This window comes from Mustelus asterias, chromosome 3, assembly GCF_964213995.1.
Source record: "Mustelus asterias chromosome 3, sMusAst1.hap1.1, whole genome shotgun sequence".
NCBI classification, from domain to species: domain Eukaryota; kingdom Metazoa; phylum Chordata; class Chondrichthyes; order Carcharhiniformes; family Triakidae; genus Mustelus; species Mustelus asterias.
Window position 1 is genome coordinate 46,398,610 of NC_135803.1, and position 16,129 is coordinate 46,414,738.

General features: G+C 43.2%; 1 protein-coding gene across 1 annotated transcript in view; it reads right to left on the reverse strand.

The window, feature by feature from the left end:
• Window positions 1-13,086, reverse strand: part of veph1 (ventricular zone expressed PH domain-containing 1) — a 242,208-nt gene extending 229,122 nt beyond the window's left edge. Inside the window, exon 1 of the mRNA XM_078208325.1 lies at window positions 13,048-13,086. The gene's annotated coding sequence lies outside the window, so the exon portion shown is untranslated. The remainder of the gene's footprint in view (window positions 1-13,047) is intronic.
• Between the last annotated feature and the right edge of the window lie 3,043 nt (window positions 13,087-16,129).

Consider the following 16,129-nt stretch of genomic DNA (forward strand, 5'->3'; position numbering starts at 1 on the left):
ATTTTGCAAGCCCAGGCAAGTCGTCAGGGTTACAGATAGTGTGACATGAACTCAAGAACCCGGTTGAGGCCGTCCTCATGTGTGCGGAACTTGGCTATTGGTCTCTGCTCAGCAACTCTGCGTTATCGTGTGTCGTGAAGGCTGCCTTGGAGAACGCTTACCCGAAGATCAGAGGCCGAATGCCCGTGACCGCTGAAGTGTTCCCCAACAGTCAGAGAACACTCTTGCCTGGTGATTGTCGAGCGGTGTTCATTCATCCATTGTCGTAGCATCTGCATGGTCTCCCCAATGTACCATGCCTCGGGACATCCTTTCCTGCAGCGTATCAGGTAGACAACGTTGGCTGAGTTGCAAGAGTATGTACCGTGTACCTGGTGGATGGTGTTCTCACGTGAGATGATGGCATCCGTGTCAATGATCCAGCATGTCTTGCAGGGGTTGCTGTGGCAGGGTTGTGTGGTGTCATGGTCACTGCTCTCCTGAAGGCTGGGTAGTTTGCTGCGGACAATGGTCTGTTTGAGGTTGTGCGGTTGTTTGAAGGCAAGAGGTGGGGGTGTGGGGATGGCCCTGGCGAGATGTTCGTCTTCATCAATGACATGTTGAAGGCTCCGGAGAAGATGTCGTAGCTTCTCCGCACCGGGGAAGTACTGGACGACGAAGGGTACTCTGTCCGCCGTGTCCCGTCTTTGTCAAACACGGGACACGGAGGACAGAGTATTCTTCGTCGTCCAGTACTTCCCCGGAGCGGAGAAGCTACGACATCTTCTCCGGAGCCTTCAACATGTCATTGATGAAGATGAACATCTCGCCAGGGCCATCCCCTCACCCCCACTTCTTGCCTTCAAACAACCGCACAACCTCAAACAGACCATTGTCCGCAGCAAACTACCCAGCCTTTGGGAGAGCAGTGACCACGACACCACACAACCCTGCCATAGCAACCTCTGCAAGACATGTCGGATCATCGACACAGATGCCATCATCTCACGTGAGAACACCATCCACCAGGTACACGGTACATACCTTTGCAACTCGGCCAACGTTGTCTACCTGATACACTGCAGGAAAGGATGTCCCGAGGCATGGTACATTGGGGAGACCATGCAGATGCTACAACAATGGATGAATGAACACCGCTCGACAATCACCAGGCAAGAGTGTTCTCTTCTTGTTGGGGAACACTTCAGCGGTCACGGGCATTTGGCCTCTGATCTTCGGGTAAACGTTCTCCAAGGTGGCCTTCACGACACATGACAGCGCAGAGTCGCTGAGCAGAGACTGATAGCCAAGTTCCGCACACCTGAGGACAGCCTCAACCGGGATCTTGGGTTCATGTCACACTATCTGTAACCCCCACGACTTGCCTGGGCTTGCAAAATCTCACTAACTGTCCTGGCTGGAGACAATATACATCTCTTTAACCTGTGCTTAACGCTCTCTCCACTCACATTGTCTGTAGCTTTAAGACTTGATTACCTGTAAAGACTTGCATTCCAACCATTATTTTGTAAATTGAGTTTGTGACTTTATATGCCCTGTTTGTGAACTGAAATCCCACTCACCTGATGAAGGAGCAGCGCTCCGAAAGCTGGTGGCTTGTGCTACCAAATAAACCTGTTGGACTTTAATCTGGTGTTGTGAGACTTCTTACTGTGTTCATCCCAGTCCAATGCCGGCCTCCACATCATGGCTACCCTATATACTCAGACCATGACCCAAGGTTCTAGATCGACCGCTATTGGGAACATCCTTTTTGCATTTGTCTTGCATAGTCCTGTTTGAATTTTACACATTTCTATGACATCCCCTCCCCCTCCCATCCTATTCTTCTAAACTCCAGTTTATATAATCCAACCAACTCAGTCTCTCCTCATATGTCAGTCCTGCCATCCCAGGAATCAGCCTGGTAAACCTTTGCTGCCTCCATAGCAAGAACATTCTTCCTCAGATAAGGAGACCAAAACTGCACACAATATTTCAGGTGTGATCGCACCAAGGTCCTGTATAACTGCAGCAAGACATCCCTGCTCCAGTACTCGAATCCTCTCACCAATATACTGTTTGCCTTCTTCACCACCTGCTGCACCTGCCTACTTATTTTCAGTGAATGGTGTGCAAGGGCACCCAAGTCACATTGCACATTCCCCTCTCTAAAAATAAACAGACATTCAGGTAATAATCTATCTTCCTGTTTTTGCTACCAAAGCGATAACCTCACATTTATCCACATTATACTACCATGCATTTACCCACTTACTTAACTTGTACAAATCACATTGAAGCATCTCTGCATCCTCCTCACCGTCCCACCCAGCTTTGTGCCATCTGCAAATTTGGAGGAATTACATTTAGTTCCCTCATCTAAATCATTAATAGATATTGTGAATAGTTGGAGTTTTAATACCTGTCCATGTGGTACCCCATTAGTGACTGCCTCCCACTTGGAAAAAGACCCATTTATTCCTACTGTTTGTTTCCTGTCTGCCAATCAGTTTTCTATCCATCTCAATACACTTTCCCCAATCCCATGCACTTTAATTTTACATGCTAATCTCTTATGTGGGACCTTGTTGAAAGTCTTCTGAAAGTCCAAATAAACCACATCCACTGGCTCCCCCTCACTAATTCTATTAGTTACAACCTCAAAGAGTTCCAGTAGATTGGTCAAGCATAATTTTCCTTTTGTAAATCCATGTTGAACCTATCCGATCATGCCACGATTTTCCAAGTGCTCTGCCATTAAATACCTGAGAAATGGACTCTGGCATTTTCCCCACTACTGACAGTGCCTCTCCACCACCTTTAACAGCAATTAGACTTTGCCAGTGGCACCCACTGCATACCATGCATGAGTAAAACAGAAATTCATCTTATAGGCTGCTCTGTTGCACATTGACCATTACTTATCTATCTTGCTGTATCAGGGAAGCCACTCACCACACTTGTACCCTCAAGCAGGCTTTGACCTACTGCAACAACTGGTCTAACAGCTTCTTTAATGTATCTCATGCGCAAAATACACTCGCTCAGTTTTCCGACACTTAAATGTGCTCTATCTGAGCACATCAAAAGAATTAGCCCAATTGTCTAAGTTCCATCTTCTGAAAATACTTTCACTTTTTTCTTGCTCTCCTTCTCCTTTTTGTTATTTGGTTCCTTTTCCACCAGCCTCATTTTTTTCCTGATTCCCTCCTCTTTCTCCAACTTCCTGTACTTTCTCAAGATTTTCCTTTGTTTCTTCTTGCTTGCTAAACCATTTTATTTTGTGTTACCTCCTCTCTTTGCCTTGGCCTTTTGCTCAATGGGTTTGTTAAAGGAATTTCTTTCTCAACATCTCCCCCGCATGTCTGTAACACCAAGTCCCCATAACATTTGGTGGTTGATTTGTTACAGTTTGACTCCAACATTTATTCAATAAATGTCATCACTGGGTAACTTATTTTTACCTCAAGTAACAATTCCATCACGCAAACCAGCCTTCCATCCATTGACTCTGTCTGCACTTCCCGCTGCCTCGGAAAAGCAGCCAGCATAATTAAGGACCCCACGCACCCCGGACATACTCTCTTCCACCTTCTTCCGTCGGGAAAAAGATACAAAAGTCTGAGGTCACGTACCAACCGACTCAAGAACAGCTTCTTCCCTTCTGCCATCAGACTTTTGAACGGACCTACCTCGCATTAAATTGATCTCTTTTTAAAAGATTATTTATTAGTAGAATTAATAAATAAGTAGACTTACATTAACACTGCAATGAAGTTACTGTGACTACCCCCTAGCTATGATTCTAACATTACATTCTGCACTCTCTCCTTTTCTCTATGAACGGGATGATTTGTCTGTATAGCGTGCAAGAAACAATACTTTTCACTGTATACTAATACATGTGACAATAATAAATCAAATCAAATCAAAATCATTTAATAAACTTCATCATGGTTACTTTAAAGGAATGGAAGGGGAAAGCTTTTGGGTATCTTTGTGCATGAATCGCGAAAGGTTAGTATGCAGGTACAGCATGTAATTTGGAAAGCTAATAGAATGTTATCATTTATAGCGAGGGGAATTGAATACAAAAGTAGAGAGGCTATGCTCCAGCTATACAAGACACTAGTAAGACCACATCTGGAGAACAATGTACAGTAATGGTCACCCTATTTAAAGAAGGATCGAAATGCATTGGAAGCAATTCAGTGAAGGTTTATCAGATTGATACTTAGAATGGGTTGGTTGTCTTATGAGGAAAAGTTAGGCAGACTAAGCTTGTATGTGTTGGAGTTTAGAAGAGTAAGAGATGACTTAATTGAAAAATAAGATCCTCAGGGGTTTTGACAGGGTGGATGTGGAATGGATGTTTCCTCTTGCAAGAGAATCTAGAACTAGGGGTCACTGTTCAAAAATAAGAAGTCACCCATTTAAAATAGAGATGAGGAAATTTTTGTCTCTCAGAGACAGGAGTCTTTGGAGTTCTCTTCCTGAAAGGGTTGTGGAAGTAGAATGTTTTTAATCTTTGAATATTTTTAAGGCAGAGGTGAGTAGATTCTTGTTAAGCAAGAGGGTGAAAGGTTATCGGTGTAGGTGGATGCAGATTTGAGGTCACTATCAGATCAGCCATGATCTTGCTCCATGATTTTGGAGCAGGCTTGAAGGCCCGAATGGCCTACTCCTGCACTTGAATAGTTTGCATAGTCTTCTTCAGTGTGGATAAAAATAGGGATGTCAATTCATAGAAATCGGTACCGAAAAGCATGATTTACAATAAATTCACAGCAAAGCAAGCTCAGCTTAATATGAAGTGCAATTTTCATATCCATCTCTTACAGGAGAATCCGATAATGTAAGTCATGCAATGCTGGTCTGAGGAATCAGATGATCTCCTACAGGGCTGCCTCGAGTCAGTGGACTGGTCAATATTTAAAAACTCAGCAACCAATCTGAACGAGTACGCCACTTCAGTAACTGACTTCATTCGTAAGTATGTGGAAGAGTGTGTGCCAAAGAAGCAAATCCGTGTGTTCCCCAACCGGAAACCGTGGATAAACAGGGATATCCACTGCTTGCTGAAGTCCAGGTTTGAGCCGTTCAAGTCAGGTGACCCTGATCTATACAGGAAATCCAGATACGATCTACGGAGATCCATCAAAGATGCCTAAGGACAGTAAAGCCACCAAGCTAGAGTCCCAAGCTAGCCATACGAACTCCCACCGACTATGGCAAGGTTTGCAAGATATAACAGGCTACAAGATGAAGGCTTGTAGAATCGCCGGTACCAACGCACCCCTCCCTGATGAGCAGAACACATTCTATGCCTGTTTTGAGTAAGAGGTCAGCGAGAGCATGCCCTCCACCCTGGAAGCCTCGGCCGAACCAGTATCCGAGGTCCAGAGCAGCTTTCTCGAAAGTCAATCCATGGAAAGTGACTGACCCGGATGGGGTACCCGGATAAACATTCAGATCCTGCACGGACCAGCTGGTGGGGGCATTCACAGACATCTTTCACCTCTCTTTACAACAATCTGAGGTCCCTATCTGCTTCAAGAAGACGACCATCATCCCTGTACCAAAGAAAAGCCAGGCAGCGTGCCTTAATGACTATCGCCCGGTGGCTCTGACATCCATCATTATGAAGTGCTTTGAAAGATCAGTCATGGCACGAATCAATTATAGCCTCCCAGATTGCCTGGATCCACTAGAGTTTGCCTACCGCTGCAACAGGTCCACAGCAGATGCCATCTCCCTGGCCTTGCACTCAACCCTGGAACACCTAGATAACAAAGACACCTATATCAGACTCCTTTTTATTAACGACAGCCCAGCCTTCAACTCTATTATTCCTACAACAATGTCAACAAAGCAAAGGAGACTGTCATCGACTTCAGGAAGCATAAAGGAGAACATGCCCCTGCCTACATCAATGGCGATGAAGTAGAAATGGTCGAGAGCTTCAAGTTTAGGTCACCAACAACCTGTCCTGGTCCCTCCATGCCGACACTATAGTTAAGAGAGCCCACCACTGCCTTTACTTTCTCAGAAGACCTTTACTCTCACCAACCTTTACAGATGCACCACAGAAAGCATTCCTTCTTTAAGGAAATTTGGCATGTCCGCTATGACTCTCACCCACTTTTACAGATGCACAGAAAGCATTCTTTCTCGTTGTAACACAACTTGATATGACTTCTGCTCTGTCCAAGACTACAAGAAACTACAAAGGGCCATGAACGAAGCCCAGTCTCTCACGCAACCCAGTTTCCCATGCATTGACTCTGTCTACACTTACCACTGCCTCGGAAAAGCAGCCAGCATAATCAAAGACCCCACGTACCCCGGACTTACTCTCTTCACCTTCTTCCATCAAGAAAAAGATACACAAGTCTGAGGTCACGTACCAGCTGACTCAAGAACAGCTGCCACCAGACATTTTAATGGACCTACCTCGTATTTAAGTTGATCTTTCTCTACACCCTAGCTTTGACTGTAATATTACATTCTGCACCCTCTCCTTTCCTTCTCTACATACGGTATGGTTTGTCTGTGTAGCGCATAAGAAACAATACTTTTCACTGCATACATGTGACAATAAAAAAAATCAAAATTACTCTGCAGAATGTCTTAACAAAGCAATTCATATTGTTTTGCAAATCTTGTGGTTTGAGTTTAGTCACTCAATGAACCTGTTGGAGAAATGTTTATAATAACTGAGACAATACAGTTTGTAAGAGATGGACATTGATTTTACAAGGAACCAGGATTGGGTGAGAATATGTAATTGGGTAGTGGAAGGTGAGTTGCAAGTAGCTTGGGAAGGTGAATGGTTGGTGTTTAAGTAGTGAAGAGAACATGAGTGTAACTAGTTTTTAAATTTCATTTCAAAGATGCAGGTCTAATGGCGTTTACAACCCATCCCTGATTACCCTGAGAAAATGCTGGTGAACCTCATTCTTGAATGCTGTCAGTCTGTGAAGTTATAGCAGTTTGCTGTAACTGCTAGGCTACTTCAAAAGGTAATTAAAAGTTAACCACATTATTATGGGACTGGAATCACTAAGCCTGACAGGGCAAGGACTGTAGGTTTGTTTCCCTAAAAGGACATTATATGACTAGTCACTCCTTTCCCATTACTGTTCTATCCCAGGAATCAACTATGCACCATAAATCCTCAGTATTTTTCTCCCTAACACTGTACTGAAAAAATATTGCAAGACAAACCTTCTATCAAAGCCAAGAAACCAATGAAATTATCTGCAATTAGGACATACATCAACATCCTGGGAGCTATCATTGACCAGATTGACCTGGACTAGTCATATAAATACTGTGGCTACCGAAGCAGGTCAAAGACTAGGAATCCTGCGGCGAGTAACTCAATTCAAGACAGCAGCTCCCCACCAACTTCTGAAGGCCAACAAGGGATGGGCAATAAATGCAGGCCTAGCCAGCGACGCTCACATCCCATAAAATGTATTTTAAAAAATGACATGTGCCTTGTTCAAGAGGGAATAGGCATTCTAGAGATGTATAGAGAGCCACAGCTTTTAATCCACTGGTAAAGTCTAACAGAGTGGCACTGGTTACAGTATTTGGATGGGAAGAGGTTGAAAGATTAGCCCCTATCAGGCATCTCCAGGACGCGAAAGTCAACAGGAGAGGAAATTGGAACAGTTGGAGCTACTGCTTATAAGAAGGTTGTTAATGGTGTCTTGAGAAAACTATGAGAGGCATGGAAAATATTTAAGTGGAGTCAAGTCTGGAACAATATCGATGGCACAGGAAGGCAGAGGAGTAGTGATGGTCTGTGCTAGGAATTAGGGAAACAAAAGTATCCAAGGAAGGAAATGAGGAGTAACATGATTTTGTGACAGAAAACAGCAGGAGAGAGCAGACGAGGGACTTCATGCACATGCAAATAGCAGTTTTTATTCATAACATTTTATCACCAGTGCTGATTATATTCCTTCAAAAGACTGTAATTAAAAGCATACACAAATTGCAGAAATTATTCAGGTCAGTACACACAATATCCCCGAATGTCACTGCCTCAAAGAGTGGTGGAGGCAGAGACCCTCATAACACTTAAGAAGTATTTAGGTGTGCACTTGCGATGTCGAGGCATACAAGGCTATGGGCCAAGTGCTGACAAATGGGATTAGAATAGTTGGGTGGTTTGTCTTTGGCCAATGCAGATGTGATGGGCCGAAGGGCCTTCTTCTGTGCTGTATACTTCTATGACTCAATGTGACTGGGATCTAAATAAGGATACTGAACATTTCAGCCTTGAGGTGTTTTCTAGAACATGATTTAGCAAATTGCGCCCAAAAGTTCCCTGACACTGCATCCATCTTGAGATGAAACTGCACCTAAGTTTTCATGCAAATGAATTAACAAAGTTCAAATTTGAAATTTCCCATCAGTTAGCCAAATCAAGTATAATAATCGATCTATGACTAGGACAGAGCCACTGAGGCTAGGTTGAGGTAATATTACGATGACAAACAAAAACCCTTTCAGATTGAGACTAGAGACCACAAGGTTAGTAATCCTATCTCTCTGTTCTGCAAACATTAAAATTTTTACATTGTAATGACTTTAAATTACTCTGTAACTCTGAACAGAGTCTAAAAGTATTTGAAACAGTTTGCTTCCTGCAGATGAATGATATTAAAAAGAAAGAAAAGATGTCCAGGAGAGAGTCTTCAATTTTGCAGAAAGGGACATTCAGGCCCTCCTCATTGAGCTTGAGGTGCAATAGGGGGAGCTGACCACCTCATCAGCAGCAGGGAAACATGTATGGTTGGAGGTGACTGAGGAACTCAGTGTCTCACCCATAGCCCCAGGATAGCAGATAATTATTGGAAGAAGTTCAATGACCTAGCAAGATCAGGGAAGATAAGACATTTATTTCCAATACATTTTGCCAGGCTCTTTCTAAAAGGTTCAGACAAAGCAACCAAAGAAGTGACTGTCAGAGAAGCCAGAACCCCATTCACCCCACCTTCTAAAAGATGCAGCTTTTTCTAACTTTCTCCTCTCTCCTTCCTCATTCTCCACCAGCATCATAGAACATAGAACATAGAAAGCCACAGCACAAACAGGCCCTTCGGCCCACAAGTTGCGCCGATCATATCCCTACCTCTAGGCCTATCTATAGCCCTCAATCCCATTAAATCCCATGTACTCATCCAGAAGTCTCTTAAAAGACCCCAACGAGTTTGCCTCCACCACCACCGACGTCAGCCGATTCCACTCACCCACCACCCTCTGAGTGAAAAACTTACCCCTGACATCTCCTCTGTACCTACCCCCCAGCACCTTAAACCTGTGTCCTCTCGTAGCAACCATTTCAGCCCTTGGAAATAGCCTCTGAGAGTCTACCCTATCCAGACCTCTCAACATCTTGTAAACCTCTATCAGGTCACCTCTCATCCTTCGTCTCTCCAGGGAGAAGAGACCAAGCTCCCTCAACCTATCCTCATAAGGCATGCCCCCCAATCCAGGCAACATCCTTGTAAATCTCCTCTGCACCCTTTCAATGGCTTCAACATCTTTCCTGTAATGAGGTGACCAGAACTGCGCGCAGTACTCCAAGTGGGGTCTAACCAGGGTCCTATAAAGCTGCAGCATTATCTCCCGACTCCTAAACTCAATCCCTCGATTAATGAAGGCTAGTACGCCGTACGCCTTCTTGACCACATCCTCCACCTGCGAGGCCGATTTAAGAGTCCTATGGACCCGGACCCCAAGGTCCTTCTGATCCTCTACACTGCTAAGAATGGTACCCTTCATATTATACTGCTGCTTCATCCAACGATGAATGAACTGAACAGGAAACAATCCATATCTTCAAGTTTTGCTTTGAATAATTGTTGATTTCTGCAGTAGCAGGGCAAGTCTACTGGCTTCAATGAACTGCGGTCAACTGATGAATCCTAGGTTTACATGAGCACAAGTACCTGTACATCTGAACATCTGGGTGCAAATGAATGGAAGCTTCCAAGCAAACTCAATTGGCGGAAACTCACCTTTTGAGTCTGGTGGTGCTAGTTTTGTAGGCAGGCACTTAGTCAAGCAAAAGTTACAATGGGTACACTTAAGGTTAATAAATATTTGGCCACACTTGAGATGTTTTATGCTACAATATTTATTTCCACTGTGATAAGCTGTAATCAAACTGGGCAGTAATCAGATGGAATTTCAGGGCCTTTGTCCAAAATAGAAACATGGGGTGGAATTTTACAGCCCCTTGCCACAGTTACTGGCTTCTTCGCTGCTGCGTTAGGACCATAAAATTCCACCCACAAATCTAACAAATCACAGAGAAAGATAAAACAATGTTAACTACAATTCCACTGATATCATAAAATCTTTTAAATGACAATAGTCACATAGAACTTACTCCATCACTCAACTCATCCTTCTTCTTACTTTTAGAAAATGTTTTGCTCTAAGAAATAGACAAAGAAAAAAGGAATTATCACAGAGGTCACTATACAAAAAATTTCAAATTCCAAGAAACTATATCTGGATGCTTATCAAGCCTATATGGACTTTACCCTACCCTGACTTTCAAAACAACTTGCTTTGATTCCACAATTCCCATTCATTTCATATGGCAATTAGAAGTCCTGGTACTGACTTCTACAGTCACTGCAAAGTAACTGATTTAATTGGTGCAAAATTTTGATTTGAATTATTGTCACATATATACAATGAAAAAATGTTATTTTTTGTGCATTATACAGACAAATGTAAGAGAAAATATTTAAAATATTTGTACAATATAACTTTTATGTCACAAAATTTAGAACTTGCAATTCTTAATTTTAATGTACTTTCACCTGGTCAAGAGCATTTTTGTATATATTCTTAAATATTTCTTTATGTTAAAATACCGTTCTGTAGGATTAGCAGAGATTGTGGGTTTGATACATTGGGTCCCAAAATGGTCTAGGTTCTAATGCTATATTTAAAAAATATTATAATTACATTAAGCCTTGTTTTGTGTGAAGGCTCAATGTTTAGGCAGCCACTCTGTCAAACAAAATACCACCAAATGACTTGCTGGGACAAAGCTACATTTGTGTATCAAATTCCTGAGTGCACTTTCTATTTAACAATGAGAACACCATCCCTTAGACTTTCGTATTCATTATGAATCCAAAGTAGTGGTAGAAGTTTACTAACAGGCAACACATAGTACATCAATTTCACACAGAAATGATAACTGCATTTGGAACAAAAGAATCAGAATGAATTACACAACTGGGCATTAAACCTTATTCAATGATCTAACATAATGATCTATCTTTTGCAACAGTGTGACATGGTGGCACAGTGGTTCGCACTGCTACCTCACAGTGCCAGGGACTCGGGTTCAATTCTGGCCTCAGGTGACTGTCTGTGTGGAGTTTGCACATTCTCCCCATGTCTGCATGGATTTCCTCTGCGAGCCTTGATTTCCTTCTACACTCCAAAGATGTGTGGGTAAGGTTGATTGGCTATGCTAAATTGCCCCTTAGTGTCAGGGAGGGTTAGCAGGGTAAATACAAGGGGTCATAGGGATAGGGCTTGGATAGCATTGTTGTGGGCACCGGCTTGATGGGCTGAATGGCCTCCTTCTGTATTGTTGGAATTCCATTGTACAGTGCAATAGCCTATTGTTCTGCAACAATCCTTTACTAAGCATGGAAGCATCATATCAACTCAGACTATTTTGAGAGCATTTTCTTGCATTGTAAAATCTTATCAGAATTCCAATTTGCCCTGTTGAATTTGATCTAGAAACACAGTTTGGGTTATACAAAATTGTACTGAATTTCTGATTGTCAATGCAATATTGAAGGATGCTGCGACCATTATTCGTACTATTTCAAATAAGGCATCCATCCCTCTGTGCGTTCAATCACTCAAAAGGAAAGATATACAAAAAAGCTTCAAGAAATCATAGGCAGCACTTCCAGGAACTATCACTCTTGAGTGGGTGAAAGAAACAACAAAATGCCTTGGTAAAAACAATAAAACTACAAAATTTGCTGTAACACTTCAGTAAATGCTGTCAGTTAACAATAAATTCAGAATTACTGTTCTCCGATAGGGAACAGCCCTACAGGACAGTGTACTGTCTGTCTCAGGTGGTCCTACAGGGGGAATACGTGGTATCTGCCCGCCTGCTTGAGACCCTCTATGAGCAATGGGCACCTGGAGTGCAGGATGGAAATGGTTGGGGGAATTGTGATCAGTTTCATCCAGTTTTACCTGGAACTCGTTGTTGTGTGTGCTGCTTTTAAAGGAGACAGCACTTTTACATTACTAGTTTTCTAATTGGTGGCAACATCATCCGTTTGCCGTTTAAGTTTATTCATTAGTGCCACATGTGCGCTGACACTAACGCTGCAAAGAAGTTACTGTGAAAATCCCCTTTAGGTGGTTGTTTTCATTTATTCCTCCCTTTCAAAAACATGATTAAAACTTACGCAACGGAGCATTAACACACACGTTTCCGCATCCCATATTCTGTGATCTCCGCCTTCTTGGTATATTCTGCTAATTATACCATGGCCCGTCCTCCAAATACCTGCGTTCATTCATCGCTTCATACAACTGAGGTGGTGAAATTGACCTCAGGTTGCAAGCAAGCGCGGTCATTGTACGTTTTGGCATCCTAATCTATCACGTTAATACAAGAATCACATACAGAAAGAAAACAACCTCACGGAATGACAATGTTGAGGAATATCACTGTCATGTTGGAGAGTTTAACGAGAAGTTTGTGGAAACGGCCAAAATTGCTTCTCGTGAACATTGCCAAGAGTCAGTAAGTACGTCCAGCGTGAAACATAGGAAAAGGCTTCCCCAAGGAGAACCATTAGCCAAACAGACCTGGAAACTCTCTTATGATCTTCCACTGATCATTTTCTGACAATAAATGAAAGCAAAAAGACGTCCACTGTCCATATCTTTTACTGGTTCGTTAGATTTGATCATGACATTTTACTAAGATAGCAAAGACAGGTGAAATGATCGAGTAAATTATTTGACTTCAGAGCTTACTTGTTTCTTCAGCGATCGAAGACTGTAACTTGGGAAGATTTTGCGTATGTTTTTTGTCCCTTCGCAACAATAATTTGGACGGGCGGTCTCAATGTTTATTCCCCTCTAAATAATGAAAAGATCTACACTGTCCCACCAGAATCAGCAGCGCCATCGAGCGCCAGCGTTTACGCTTTACAACTGAGCACTGTCACTCGCCACTCTTAAACAGGAGACTTTTTCTCTCTCCCATATCGGCCACCTCAACAAACTAGAAGGTCCTCTCGGAGGAAGTTTTTTTTGAGGGGGCGTGGTTATTTTCGGTACTTTAATTCTAATCAAAAAAAGCCAATTCAAATTGAGTTCAATCATGGTCCCCACATGAGGGACAAACCAGATCCAAGCTGACAAGACAAGACATTGCATCCCGTCTTGGGCTCGATCCAACAAGATCCAAGCTGACAGGATGAGGCATTGCATCCCCTCCCAGTCTTGACTTAATGGTTCATCTTAGCCGAAAGGCCGAGATGGCTTTAAAAAATTGCATCAGATAAAGTCTCGGTTTAATCTCATTGGCTACCCTGATCCTTTACTTTACCCAGTTTAGGTAAACCACGATCGGAGGCGTCAGCACACCCCAAATGCAATGAGCTGGCCTCATCTCCTGCCTGATCATGGATCATCCACTTTGGACCTAAAGCTAACAGGGTACTTCCTAAATGATAACAAGCTAGAAACAGTGAAAGTTCAGAGAGATAAGAATAAAATCAGAAACTGGAGAAAGGCATTTGAAGAAGAGGCATATTGGACTCAAAATGTTAACTCTGTTTTTCTCTCTCCACAGATGCTGAAAGATCTGCTGAGTATTCGGAGCACTTTCTGGTTTTTTTATTGCAAATCTCCAGCATCCACATTATTTTCTTTTATTTTAAGGTCTAAAGAGACTTGGGGTCCAGGTACAGAGATTATTAAAATGCAATGAACAGGTACAGAAGCTAATCAATAAGACAAATGAAATGCTGACCTTTATATCTCAGAGAAGATTGCAAGAAGGTAGAAGTCATTTACTCCACTCTCACTCCCATTTTCCCTCACCCTACAGTATAAATATCTCCCACTTTCTATGCCTTTTAGCTTTGACAAAGGATCATCTGGACTCGGAACGTCAGCTCTTTTCTCTCCTTACAGATGCTGCCAGACCTGCTCAGATTTTCCAACATTTTCTCTCTTGGGGTAGAAGTCATGCTTTAGCTATGCAAAGCTCTGGTTAGACTACCCTTGAGTACTGTGAGTAGTTATGGGCACCTCACCTTAGGAAGGATATATTGGTCTTGGCAGAAGTGTAGAATAGATTCGTCAGAATTATATTTGCACTCAAAGGGGAACTCGGTGGCAGTCCCATGCATCTACTGTCCGTGTCCTTCTGGGTGATTGAGGTCTCTGCTTTGAAAGGTGCTGTCAAAGGACCGCTGATGAATTACTGCAGTGCATCTTGTAGAGGTAGATGAAGTGAATGTTTAAGGTGGAGGATGGAGTGCTTTGTCTTGGATGATGTCGAGCTTCTTGTTGGGGCTGCACTCATCCAGGCAAGTGGAGAGTACTTTATGACACTCCTGACTTGCGCTTTGTAGATGGTGGACAGGCTTTGGGGAGTCAGGAGGTGAGTAACTCTCTGCAGAATTCCCAGCCTGCTCTTATCACCATTTATATGTTTTCTTACTTTTTCCTGGGAGAAAAAGAACATAAGAACATAAGAAATAGGAGCAGGAGTAGGCCATCCAGCCCCTCGAGCCTGCCCCACCATTCAATAAGATCATGGCTGATCTGAAGTGGATCAGTTCCACTTACCCGCCTGATCCCTATAACCCCTAATTCCCTTACCGATCAGGAATCCATCTATCCGTGATTTAAACATATTCAACGAGGTAGCCTCCACCACTTCAGTGGGCAGAGAATTCCAGAGATTCACCACCCTCTGAGAGAAGAAGTTCCTCCTCAACTCTGTCCTAAACTGACCCCCCTTTATTTTGAAGCTGTGCCCTCTAGTTCTAGCTTCCTTTCTAAGTGGAAAGAATCTCTCCACCTCTACCCTATCCAGCCCCTTCATTATCTTATAGGTCTCTATAAGATCCCCCCTCAGCCTTCTAAATTCCAATGAGTACAAATCCAATCTGCTCAGTCTCTCCTCATAATCAACACCCCTCATCTCTGGTATCAACCTGGTGAACCTTCTCTGCACTCCCTCCAAGGCCAATATATCCTTCCGCAAATAAGGGGACCAATACTGCACACAGTATTCCAGCTGCGGCCTCACCAATGCCCTGTACAGATGCAGCAAAACATCTCTGCTTTTATATTCTATCCCCCTTGCGATATAGGCCAACATCCCATTTGCCTTCTTGATCACCTGTTGCACCTGCAGACTGGGTTTTTGCGTCTCATGCACAAGGACCCCCAGGTCCCTTTGCACAGTAGCATGTTGTAATTTTTTTCCATTTAGATAATAATCCAATTTGCTATTATTTCCTCCAAAGTGAATAACCTCGCATTTGTCAATGTTATACTCCATCTGCCAGATCCTCGCCCACTCACTCAGCCTGTCCAAATCTCTCTGCAGACCTTCTACCCCCTCCACACGATTCACTTTTCCACTTATCTTTGTGTCGTCTGCAAACTTTGTTACCCTACACTCAGTCCCCTCCTCCAGATCGTCTATATAAATGGTAAATAGTTGAGGCCCCAGTACCGATCCCTGCGGAGCGCCACTAGTTACCACCTGCCAACTATGGGTACCCAAATATTTTTGCTTATCGTCACTTGCCCTTGAAATTAAAAAAATTATTCTTGGGATGTAGGTGTCAATGGCTAGGCCAACATTTATTTCCTATCCCTAACTGCCCTTGAGAAGATGGGAGTGGGCTGTCTTCTTGAACCACTGCAGTCCCTGTAATGTAGGTACACCCACGGTGCTGTTAGGGAAGGAGTTCCAGGATTTGGACCCACTGACAGTGAAGGAACAGTGATATATTTCCAAGTCTGGATGGTGTGTTGCTTGGGGGGGATTTTCCAGGTGGCGGTATTCCCTTGTCCATCTAGATGGTAG